The sequence below is a fragment of the Corvus brachyrhynchos genome, unplaced genomic scaffold (genome assembly GCF_000691975.1).
Source record: "Corvus brachyrhynchos isolate BGI_N302 unplaced genomic scaffold, ASM69197v1 scaffold117, whole genome shotgun sequence".
Taxonomy (NCBI): domain Eukaryota; kingdom Metazoa; phylum Chordata; class Aves; order Passeriformes; family Corvidae; genus Corvus; species Corvus brachyrhynchos.
The window spans coordinates 47,443-59,566 of NW_008238833.1; the positions used below are offsets into that span (position 1 = coordinate 47,443).

Here is a 12,124-nt window from a genome sequence, read left to right on the forward strand (position 1 = left end):
GGCAGCGCCTGCTCGTAGAATCGTAGGGTATCTCAACTTGGAAGGGACCCATAAGGATCTTCAATGCCCTGGTCCATGTAGGAACGCCTGAAACTAAACCCTGTGACTAAGAGCACTGCCCAGACACTCCTTGAACCATGACATCATTATCACCCTTAGTGATGCTCCTTGGCTTTGCTGCGACCCCAGCTGTGGCCGCCCCATAAACCGGTGCCAGCATCCGCTGCCTTCGGCAGGGCAGGGGAGCCCGGCTTTGGATGGGGCACTGCAAGCTTTGAGCCATAATTAATCAGCAAAGACTGCAAACAAGGCTGGGTGCGAAGAGCTCAGCAGAACTTGACAGCTGGAACGCTTTGAGACTCAACTTCCACTAGCTTCACACCCACACCTTAACCTATCCTTCATGCTAGTTGCTCCCAGAATAACCTATCAATAGTTCTTCATCATAACTTTTAAGATTCTACCTATAGCTGTGGCTGATTTGCTTTAAGGAATAAAGTTTCCAGCTGCTAGTTTCCTAAAACAGATTTTTTTTTTTATTATTTTAATGGAGAATGTATGATAAAGTAATTTGATTTTTTTTCTGCACAAGAGAAATGCAATCTTCTGAAGTTTCTCAGAAACTTCAGTCATCTTCAGACATATATCATTATTTAGTTTATCTATGATGAAGAATTTCCAGTGGGGAAAGCCTTCATTTTCAATTGTCAAATTTATGTGTATTCTGGATACTCCTCCAAACTTTCATTTAAAAAATGAGCCATGTGAGTGAGCTATTATCATCAAATTTATTTTAGAAAAGGGTTTTCAGTAGGCAACCTGTGACTGCAGGTTATTGACTTAAGCAACTGACTCACTAATTACAATATTTGTGTCAAGCATTTATGCAATATTCTACTTTGTTTCTAACAATGCCAAACTTTGTTCAAGAAAATATATAACTTACATATCTTCAAAATTGAGTTAAGAGTGTTGATTCCTTCTACCTTACCATTGCATCTTAGGACTTGACTCACAGTCAATATTGCGTAGACATCAAAGAGACATTAAGGACATGATACATCTTTATTTCACATCCCAATCAAAGGAAAACTCTTTGTTTCTACTACTTGCCTCTACTTACATAAAATTCTTTCTTCTGGGAGCAGGTTTGTTATGTGTTTAGAGGGATTTTTCTAGTACGCTCCAAAAATTATATCTAGCATATGACTAACCAGCGGTGACCGATGAATATTCAAAATGGGAGATACTATAATGCGATCGAAATTAATGATTTTGTAATCTGCATTTTGTTTCTCTTTGGTAAGAATAGAAGGATTTGCTTTAATGCACACATCTGGGTAAATTCTAGACATCCATCCATCAAAGCTAAATTACTTCATGATGTGAATATTGCAGACACCAAACACTTGTTTACCATAGGCTTCATGTTCTGAATAGCATATACAGCTTCCCTCTTAGAAATCATGGATTCAACTCATGTTGTTTCTGTTGGTTCAGAACAAGACTAGATGGAGTACAATACCCAGCTTCTTCCATTTTTAATTTTCTTTATTAAAAGCTAACCCTGAAATCTTTAAGGGCTGTTTTCAGTAATATTTTTATTTTTTTGTCTGCTTTAATCCCCCTTGTTAGAATAGGTTCTCTGCTAGGTTTAGCTAAACACAAGGTATACTCTGGCTAAATTTCCACACTTTCTTAGGGAAAAAAATGGAAGCACCAATTAAATATACAGAAACACTGTTTCAATATATAGTCCCTCCACACAGATGCCAGCTTTGGGGCTGCTCAAGTCTTGAGGGACTTCCATTTCTTCATGGAATCTTCTTTTTGTCACACTTTAAATTTGGCTTCCAGACCATCCATTGGCAGTGAGTCCCATAATTTTATTATGCGTTGTACAAAAAAATGTGCCTTTTGAGCGTGCAATCTGATATTCGTCTGATAACCTCTAGTTTTGCAATATAAAAATAATAATTGCATTTACCTTCTCTAAGTCATTCTTGACAGATCACTGTCATACTCTCTCTCCTGTCTCTTTGCCAGGCTGAAGAATCCTAATCTATTTAGTCTCCCCTCACAGAGATGCCAGTCCATCTTTTCATAATTTCTGTTCCCTTTTTCAATGAGTTCTAGATCTCCCATATTCAACTGCATTTGAAGACACCAGAACTGCAGCCATACAAAGCCACTAAAACCCTTCTGCCTACATCTGGGTGGTTTTCACTCCTGCTTTTTGTAATATGTAATAATTTGTATTTTAACTTTTACTCAGGTACTACTTAGCAAGGTGATTACTTTGCATGATGTTTCAATGAGCCATTGGTAGGCCTCAATTATGTTGCCATCCATCTGTCTGTAGACTATAATTCCATCTGATTGGCAAATGATTGGCATTCCTCTGAGATTTATATCACTGGTTTATATCTAAGAGCACATTTCGAAATCACCTTGAATATGAATATGGCATCTACATTTCATGAGATCCTGGATAGCAAATTGCTCATCTGTGTATCAAAAAGCAGTACCTCCTGTTAATTCATCACTGAACATCATGGGATCAAACTGAAAGAGGGGATATTTATGCTAGATACACAGAAGAAATTCTTTAGTGTGAGGGTGATGAGGCACTGGAACAGACTGCCCAGAAAAACCATGGATGCCCCATCCCTGGAAGTGTTCGAGGAGAGGTGGGATGGGGTTTTGAGCAATCTGGTCCAATGGATGACTTGCCTGCACATGGCAGGGAGGTTCATAGAATCATAGAGTATTCTGCATTGGAAGGAACCCACCAGGATCACTGAGTCCAACTGCTGGCCCTGCACAGGACATCCCCAAGAGTCACACCCTGTGCCTGAGAGCATTGTCCAAATGCTCCTTGAGCTCTGTCAGGCTGGTGCTGTGACCACTTCCCTGGGGAGCCTGTTCCAGTGCCCAGCCACCCTCTGGGTGAAAAACCTTTTCCTGATATCCAGCCTAAACTTCCCCTGACTCAGCTTCATGCCAGGTTGGAACTTGGAGGTCCCTTTGAGGTCCCTTCCAACCCAAACCATTCCATTATTCTATGATTCTATGATTATACAGTCTGAAAACATACATATATCTCTACCTCTTTTCATTTCCTTGGTTACAAGTGTGAGCTTTCTTTCACAGCAGTTCCTTATGATCAGTATGCTGGTCTGTAATAGCCCATTTCCAAAGGTTCTTATTTTCCTTCTTTTTTTGGTATAAATTTCAAGCACTGAACATCCTAAACTGTGGTTAAAAAGTCAGCGTTTTAATGCAGCTTTAAAAAAATGCAGTTAATAGACCAGGAGACTTCTAAGCTTTTAGAAGGACTTAGTTTGATGTGTATTGAATGGGAAACTGTTTTGTAATATCTTGATATGAAGCTTCATGCCATGCCTGCCTTTCTTTGCCATGAATAGATTTTGGAAGGAGGTCCAGGTGTTGATTTCCATTGTGATTCCTAGAATCACGGAATGGTTGAGGTTGGAAGGGACCTTTGAAAATTATCTGATCCAGCTGCCCTGGCCAAGCATGGCCATGTGGATCTATCCAGGCAGCTTTAAAATACTTTCACAAAGGGAGAGTCCACAGTGGCTCTGGAGAGCCTATGCCAGTGCTTGATCACCCTCACATGAGAAAAGTGTTTTCTGATATTCAGAAGGAACTTCCTGTGTTTCAGTTTTTGCCCATTGCCTCTGGTCCTGGAACTGAATGCCACTTAAAAGAGCCTGGCTCTATCCTCTTTGCACCTTCCCTTCAGTTATTTGTAGACACTGATGGGATCCCTCTGAGCTTTCTCTTCTCCCAGTTGAACAGTCCCAGCTCTTTCAGTCTTTCCTCATGGAAGAGATGCTCCACTCCCTTCATCCTTGTGGCCCTTGGTTGGACTCCCTCCAGTCTGTTTACATCTGTCTTGTACTGAGGAGCCCAGCACTGAACACAGCACTGCAGGTGTGGCCACACTGGTGCTGAGCAGAGGGGAAAGACTGGTCACCTCCCTTGACATGGTGGGAGTACTTTGTCCAGTACAGCCTGGGATGCCACTGGCCACCTTTGCATCAAGAGCTCCCTGCTGGCTCCCATTCAGGTTGGTGACCACCAGGGCCCCCGCTCCTGTCTTGCCAAGCTGCTTTCCAACTGGGTTGCCTGGAGCTGTTCATGAGGGGTGTGGCTGAAGACGGCAGGCTTGTTGTCAAGGTCAGCAGTTAAGAACACAGATCATAAAAGGCCCATTGTGTTCAACAAATACGCTTCAGACTCCAAAACTGCTGCTCATAAATTTGATTGCTACAGCTGTGATGAACACAGAAATGTTAGATGGCCCCCACTGCAATCCATAAAACATACTTGTTTGGTAACAAAATGTTAAAAGCTTGGGGTGTGTTGACTCTCCCTAAGCTTTGATGAAGAATAAATATGACTACAGAAGATACTGCAGCTGTCAAAAGTGCTCGTGGTGGTTCATACTTCAGATAGAAATTATCAGCACATTTAAAATACCAGAAACATTTGAGAAAGCCGCCAGGATTTTTCCCAGCATGAATCATTATCATGTCAGTAAAGTAAAATATTTTATCTGTCACTTAATGAAAATAAAAGATCTTTATTTGCATATAGATCTGTATGTGCTGGGACTTATCAGTCAAGCATTGCCAACATCAAGGTTTGCTTTTGTTGTTTAATTTGGTGGGTTGCCAGTGTCAACTTCCTTTCAGTACAGTTCAAAGTCAAAGTACAGCATCCCTTCAATAAGTAGGTCACTTGGGAAAATATCACAAATGTTCAGATACTTGTGAATCTTTCCCAGCTCTTATTTATCTTTAAATAAAACACAGATGTACTGCATGATAAACAAAACAAAATGCGCTAAAGCAGATCATATGATAATTTTGGGCAGTGCCTCAGATTCATACCACTTTTCCATACTATGCTGCTAACCTCACGAGTCCTACAATCTGAAAAATAGTGCTTGAATTCTGTGGGTGTCCTAGAAATACAACACTCCATATACTCAGAGTATCTGCATAGAACTACCTTGATGCTTGTGAAATTAGGTAGATGTCCATAGTTCTGCACATGACCAGAGACACTGTCAAATATTGACATCTGTCTCCAACTTACGGTCACTTGCGTCTTGTCCTGGAGTATTCAGCAATGAAAGGATCAGAGAGGTCTAAGTCATGGCCCTGTCCTGGACCTCTAACCACTAAGACTGTGTCCCAGGACTATCAGGGAACAGTCCTCTTCAGGTCAGCTCCCTAAAAACACTGTGGACAAGAATGTACAAAGTCTGTCTTCCTCCATTTTCACAGTCCCCCCCCCAGTATTCCAGCAGGCTTTACACCTTCAAACAGTTCAGGTGTCCTCATGTGATGTTCCCAGGGCATTTAGTAGACCCACAAGAACTGAAAACAGATGACAGGAGAGGGGAGAAGAATTGTGGTGGTGTAAGACAAATCACTCCTGTTTTAAAAGAGAATTCTACCATTCATAGATTTTCACAGCTGAATATAATCCAACAGCCCAGGTCTCTTGGCACCCATGGCTGTAATACCACAAAAAGATATGGCCCACGAGCAGAGCTCTAAGGTATCTGTCAGCCACCCTCCCATTCCTATGATTCACAGCAGCTTTGGGAACTAGTACAACCCATGGCACAAAGCATTACTCCCAAGTCTTCTCTAATTTATGAAAAAACTCTGGAGAGCTACAGCTCAGAGAAACTGAAAATCCACATTGCAGCATGCACTGCAGGGACGTTTCTCATGTGTCTTGGGAGGATCTTCCCTCCATCAGCTGCAAGGCTTTTACAGCCCTTGTATTCCTGTGAAATGGTGTTCAAAGAGGAGTGTGAAGAGAAGGATGATCATTTGCCTGCTTGAGCTTCCTGAGGTAAAAGTAGTTGTAGGACACTGTAAAACCATAGCAGTTAGTGATTAAAAGATGATGCTGAAAATACTCTTTAAAGCTGCAGGAAATATTAATTATATGAGTTAAAAAATAGCTGCATAGATAATTTCCGTGTACTTCAGAGAATGAATCCAATCCAATCCAAAAAAAAGCCTCCTGGAAAGAGTTAGAATGGACAAGATGTTGGGAAATCTACGATCATTCAGACAATTGAGCACTGGAGTAAGGACATCCGTAGGACTTTCCTAGGATCAGTTTCTTACTCTGAAATTTGCAACTGCTGTTAACATACAAGTACCTACAGTGGTAATGATTTATTCAGTGAACATGGTAAGCTGACTCTTTTTCATCTGCTCTTAGCTTTGTTTAACATCTGTGAAAAAGAAAAAGTGTACCATTTGGCATTTATCTTAGAGACTCAGGTCAGCCACTCATATTCAGGAAGCATTTAGAAGCTATCCTTTCATCCACAGGAGCCACCCTATTGAACAGTTTAAAAATCAATCACACTCACCGTCTTTATAGCCAGACCAAATGTGAGTAGTTTAGAAAATAGTTGATGACCTGTTTCTGTCTGCATAACGTATTCAATGCACAAGCAAGCAATAGTCTGTCTGAAGAGCTGCACTTTGGCTGTTGTGCTTGGGAATAGCCTCCATTTCCACCCTCTGCATGCAGCCTCCTGCCCTGCCCTCCTGGATCTGCACAAGCATGGATTCACGTTCTGCCCCTCTTCTGAGCTGCTCTGCTTCACTCGTCGGAGGTAGTGCTCAGCCCGCTGTGGTGGGTTGACCTTTGCTGTCCACCAGATGCCCGCCAAAGCTACTTTATCACTCCCCTTCTCACCTGGACAGGGGAGAGAATTATGAAAGGTCTGTGAGTTCAGATAAGGACGGGAAGAGATCACTTAGCTTTTACCATCACATGTAAAACAGACTCAACTTGGGGAAATTAATTTAATTTATTGCCAATGAAACAGAGAAGGATAATGAGAAATAAGAAAAAAAAAATCTAAAAACACCTTTCTCCCACCCTTCCTTTCTTCCTGGACTGAACTCCCAGAATGAGGGTAAAGGAGAGGAGTAAAAAATTCACTTACTTTCCATGTCATAGACAGCCCATTTGATTCATGGAGTATCAGTGTCACAAATTATCAGCCACTGTTTCACGTTTCTGTTTAAACACAATGAAATGGTGTTTTCCATTCACAGAGAAGTTCTGCTACACTGTAATTAGAAGCCAATCTTACTACAACCTGACAAAAAACTTTTTTCTCCTTAAATATCTAACTCTTTGTTGACTGCAATGTTTGCTTTTGAATTGTCAGTTGCGTAAAACTCCATCCCAAACCCCATAAATAAAGCATTTACCAGAACAAAAGGATGCACTGACAACAATGTCTTCTTCTGGAGTACTGACTTTGAATGGTATTTATCAACACAGTGAACACCTCCTCTTCTTATACGGAAGTTCATTATGTTCTTTCTTTCACAAATAATGAGCATATCCATCTTTTACAAGTGCTGCACGTTTAGACTGAGGTAAATAATAGTTCATATCAATTTAATGTTGAGTATTATACTTAGCTGTGGACTTCTAACAATAGAATGGGCACTGGTACCCGTTCACAGTTACAGTTCTGTATGTAACATAAAAAGAAATGATACCATTAACTTTATCCCTTTTTGTCTTTTTGCCAACCCTTTTCATTATTTCTTCCTCCTCCTTTCTCAGCTGAAAAGTCTGAGATAAGCATGATGTCAGCAGAAAAATAGAAAAGCATTTAACAGTTAAATAAAGGTGAGACTATAAAGAGGGACTGAGATGACAAAGAGCATCTTTGTGGAAGCCATGGCTGCTTCTAGTAAGATGTCTGCTTTTGGTAAGGTCTCTGCCTCTGTTGGTTTGCATCAAAGGATTATGTACAGTGTGGAAATAATGCATATATATATATTTGTATATGTATGTACGTATATATATGTGTGTATATATGTGTATACATATATATTTGGAAACCCACCAATTTACATCACCAAATTATACTCTAAATAGGAAAATTTTGGTGGAGACTGCTATTGATTAGCAAGGGGCAATCATGACTTCAAAACCTGGAAGGTGATATCCTGGTGCACATGTGCCAGTCCTGGTTTGTGGGTAGGCTACCTATCCCAAAAAATAGGCATATAGACTGACTATACCAGTAAGCTTACTAGATGGTGAGTAAAATCACTGTTCTGTGATAACCTATATTAAATTCTAATGAAAAACCTGGCACAATTCAGAGCTAAGCTTGCATTTTCCGAGGCACAGCTGGCACATGTACCATTCCCAACAAGGCTGGATATGGCAATCTCATTTTGGAGGGTGGTAAACTTTAAGTATATGGGATCCTACCTCATGCTCAGAAGAAAAAAAAGGATCATCATGCCCTCTTTTGGTTACAAGTACAGAATTTGTTCTCTGTTATGGATGCATTGAACAGGGGGTCAACAAGCACATGGTTCCTGAAGGAGGGAGCCAAGAAGTTGCAGAACCTCCTTTGTCTGTAGCTGGAACAGGAGCAGAGCATGGGCAAGGTGGAGAGAGAAAGCAGATGTTTGCTGTGCAAGGTGCTTCTTTCCTGTGTAAAGCAATGTTGTGAATCAACCATGTCTGGTGTAGCCAATGGACGCAGAAATGAATGGCAGAATCTTCTGAGTCCTGTTCTCAATGCCACTCCCAGTAAAAATGCCTGCAATGTCCTTTTTCAGTCACAGCTTGCTCCATAGCACCAGAGCCAGTGATAACCACTAATGAAGATGAGACATAGCTATTTTTTCCTTGACTTGTTCAGACAAATTAAGACAGTATGAAAACAGAAAATAATAACTGCTGACATTTACCAGCTGGTTCTGGTGGCACAGCAGTGGGAGGCTTGAAGGAAAGTATGGATGGGATTTCTACTCAGTTCACTCAGTCTGAGTCAACTTCCCCTCTGTACCCTACAGCACTATAATTAGTAGCAGTTCAATTGCATTTCACAAATTAAAGTGTTGTGTAAATTATTCCCCTATTCAGCACAACACTTCTGCTCTTAAGGGATAATCCAGGCCAAGGAAGCATCCTGAGACTCCAGGGAGAAAGACTATACCTTCTTGGAGAGCAGAGGGGAGAGAAGCAAATGACCAATGTCTATTTATATGTCTGTGTTCTAGGTATGTGTGTACTAGCTTGAAAACAAACCAGTGGAAGATCACAAGTCAGAATTATAATTTAATAAGAAAATTAAAATAAATACAATAGTACAAGAACACTGAGAGAGTCAGGATACAACCTGACACCTTGTTAGTCAGGGTGATGGTAGCAGTCCAGATGAAGTGGTCCTATTGAAGCAGCAATCCTGTAGAAGGGTCTGGTCTTCACCTGAAGGTCCAGTGGTAGCTCTTATCCTCTGGGAATCCAATAGGTAAGGACTGCTTATGCTGTTCCAAACCCCGGATTATATCCAGGTGGGAATGCTTGGCTCCTCCCTCCGGGCTGAACATCTCACAATGGGCTGATGTAATTCTATGAGTCATGCCGTGGGTCCTTGATGGCCCATCAAACAGCGATAGCCCCTCCTCGGAGGGAGCTATCAGGGATGAGTCATGGTAGGAGATAAGGAACACTGCCCCACCTGCTTTAACAGCTTGTGAAGATGATAATAGAATACATGCTTTTGGTGACATTTTACCTTGTAACCTAGGACAATGTGGTAGTTTGTCCCATTTTTAGCCAGAGGTAGGATTGGAACTAGATGATCTTTAAGGTCTCTTTCTGCCCAAACCACTCTATGATTCTAATATTTTCCTAATGAAAGGCTGTTAATGTAGGAAAGAAGAGGCAGCAGTAGAGGATTTCAAATATTGCTGGGATAGGAAATTATCCTGAACAAATCCTCCCTTCACTGTATAATAAAGCTGTTTTAAGAACCTGGGGGGAGAGAGGAAAGGAATGCCTAGTCAAAGAGTATGTGGGCTTTAAATGCTATTTAGTCCTCCATTAAGATTTTAAAACCCTGTACTGAGGACACAGAAGGCTTTTTAACATGGGCTGCTGCTCCTGTGTTAGCAGCACAGTGCATCACATAACAGAAGTAGCTGCCTCGTCCTTCCTAGATATAACAGGTACAACAGAGGACAGCAGTTCCTTTGGGACATCTCCATATATCTTTTATCAGGCTCTAACCTCTGCAGCATTATTAGACATTGGAGCTCCAGGGTCAGAGAAGGCACTTATTCCTTTTGGGGGTGCAGACACCCCTGTCTGAATTTGGGCAGCAGCAAATAATGAACAGCACTGAACAGCGGGGTTGCAGTGGTGAGCTCAGGGATGCCAACCCTTACTGTTAGCACTGGACTGCACCTGGGCAGCTGTTAAAATATCTGGAGTGGAGGACTAGACCGTACATGTCAGGGGATTGAACTTAGAAAGCTCAAATTTATATCTGGTCTACCAGAATATGCTCCTACTTCTCCAAAGCACAATCCACCTTCTCTATGTATCATAGTTAAATCACAATTTCAACAACAGGTATGCAAGATCTACTGCCAATCTTTTTCGTGTGACTAGATAAAGTATCTTCTAAGACAGGGAAAAGTGCTTAGTGCTTGGGGGTTTTTTGATAAATAATCAGTTTTATGGTATTTTTGGTGGACCAAATGGATTAAAAGCATTGGTAAGACTCAGCCTGAGGCTAATATTAGACTATTAAATTATAGGAAGATCTGAGTCAAGATTTGAGATTTGGGCTTGCTTCATCTCATGGTAAACATGATTAGAACTTCTTAAAGGAGAAATAGTGACAATAGTGATTAAGTTTTCATTTTAACAACATGAGTTAATGTCTTTCTCTTTTTCTCTTTTGTAAAGGAGAGGTTTTTTTAATGGAAACTTTCCACATTTGGCCATTATTTAGATTGTCCTTTGTAGGGAGAAGATTAAAGACAATTTCACTGAGAGATGGTCTGAAGTTGTTAGTGTTGCTGTCCTGTTTTCTTGAGGATAAAGCAAGACAAATTTTCAAAAGAAGAAAGAAGTAGCAAGGAAAGCAGCAAGGATGGAAAATACAGTGTCAGAGAGCAGCAGGAGCAGGTGAGGCATAAGGTGCAGGTGACAGTGAGGGACAGGACAGTGCCCCCCTGACATGGCCCCATCCCACAGCACCCAGCCACAAGAGCTGAGCAGGGCCAGCAAGTCAGCAGGGCAGGATCTGCAAAAAATCAAGGGCAAGGCCCTGAGCCCAATAAGGCCACGTCAGAACTGGCCTTGAGCACAGGCAGCCAGACTCCAACAAGGACTTGGTGTATAGGTTCTGCTTTTGGTGTTCTTACTTGTTCTTTTCTTTGAAGATGTTAGTATGATTCAGTCAGCTGCTCTGTGCACAGGCCAGCTCTGTCAGCAGCATTACTAAACACACTTTCTTGGCTAAAGGAGGAAAAAAAAAGTAAGAGAAGAATAAAAGACAGAAATAAGGTACAAGTGGGGGAATAAGGCAAAAGAAGCTCCAGATTTAATATTAAGACATTGCCAAAGCTGGTAGAGGTGGATATGAGGGATCTCTTGGGTTCCTCTGTCTGTCTCAGGGAAGTTACTCTAACTCCCAAGATGGGATGTACCAGCCCACTCATACTGGATTGCACTTCCAGGTCCTACCTATGTTACAGAAGTCATTTTTTGTAGGTCCAAATTATACTATTTCTGTTGCTGTATTAAAAGCTTCAGCAAAGGGTCCAGAGTTAAACTGCTTTTTTTCCTCCTTTATTCATCTGATACTCTTTATTTCTTACATTACCAGCTTAGTCCTCTGCTTACTCAAACCACACCCTTTTTGGCTAATACTAGTATGTCTTTTTGTTTCAAATGATTCAATTCCTTTATTTTTTACTTTGGTCATTTTTACAAATAGTTTCAGGTGATAGGCTGGATCAGATTTCTGTTATCCTGGCTACAGTTAAATATAAGAAGCCACACAAAGCTTTGAAAAACTGAGACTTTTTCTTATTAAAACATGTATCCACAAATTGCTCAAAGACATTTCTATACTGTGTAGTATTATGATAGCACAGTCTTATTATTAACACAGTATTAATCTCCACTGGGAAAGACAGAAAATTCCATTATATGCCACTTCAATAGGGGAAAAAAAGAGAAGCCGAGGAAGAACTGAAATACAGAGAAAAAAATC

At 41.0% G+C, this 12,124-nt stretch overlaps 1 long non-coding RNA gene across 1 annotated transcript in view; it reads left to right on the plus strand.

Annotated features, from left to right (window-relative positions):
• The window catches only part of LOC108447641, an 18,706-nt gene extending 6,843 nt beyond the window's left edge, over nucleotides 1–11,863 (plus strand). Inside the window, exons 2-3 of the long non-coding RNA XR_001863306.1 lie at nucleotides 761–764; nucleotides 9,340–11,863. This is a non-coding gene — a long non-coding RNA (uncharacterized LOC108447641). The remainder of the gene's footprint in view (nucleotides 1–760; nucleotides 765–9,339) is intronic.
• The last annotated feature ends 261 nt before the right edge of the window (nucleotides 11,864–12,124 follow it).